Source organism: Orycteropus afer, unplaced genomic scaffold (genome assembly GCF_000298275.1).
Source record: "Orycteropus afer afer isolate SDZICR_OR568_19922 unplaced genomic scaffold, OryAfe1.0 scaffold00011, whole genome shotgun sequence".
Classification (NCBI taxonomy): domain Eukaryota; kingdom Metazoa; phylum Chordata; class Mammalia; order Tubulidentata; family Orycteropodidae; genus Orycteropus; species Orycteropus afer.
In genome coordinates, this window is record NW_006921598.1 from 19,019,962 (window position 1) to 19,020,847 (window position 886).

Sequence of the window (886 nt, forward strand, 5' to 3'; positions counted from 1 at the left end):
ACGGATGGTTCAACATTAGAAAAACAATCAACATCATTCATCATATAAGTGAAATAAAGGAAAAGAACCACAATATCATATCAATCAATGCAGAAAAGGCATTTGATAAAACCCAACACCCATTCCTGATCAAAACTCATAGATAAATAGGAATAGAAGGGACATTCCTCAACATAATCAAGGGCATATCTGCAAAATCAACAGCCAACATTATTCTCAATGGAGAGAGACTGAAACCATTCCCCTTGTGAATGGAAACCAGACAAGGAATGCCCTCTATAAACACTTCTATTTAACATTGTACTAGAAAGCCTTAGCCAGGGCAATAAGGCAAGAAAGGGAAATCAAAGGTTCCAAACTGGTAAGGAAGAAGTCAAACTATCCCTACTTGGTGATGATATGATCCTATACCTAGGAAACCCAAGAGACTCAGCAAGAAAATTACTGGAACTAATTGAGAGATTTAACATAGTGGCAGGATACATGATCAATATCCAAATATCAGCTGGATTCCTCTACACCAGCAAAGAGGTTGTTGAAAAGGAAATAAGGAAATCAATACCATTTGCAATACTTCTGTAGTGATACTGCCTCAGAAACCCAAGGAGGGGTTGCTATGAGTCAGGTATGACTCTACAGCACATAACAACAACAACAACAACAACAAAAATAAAATATTTGGGAATAAGTCTTACCAGGGACACAAAAGACCTGTACAGAGAAAACTGCAAAAGACTATTTCAAGAAACCATAAGAGATCTGCATAAATATAAGAATATACCATGTTCATAGATAGGAAAATTGAACATTGTGAAAATGTCAGTACTACCTAGAGCAATCTATACATTCAATGCAATCCCAATGTAGATCCCATCAACATTCTTTT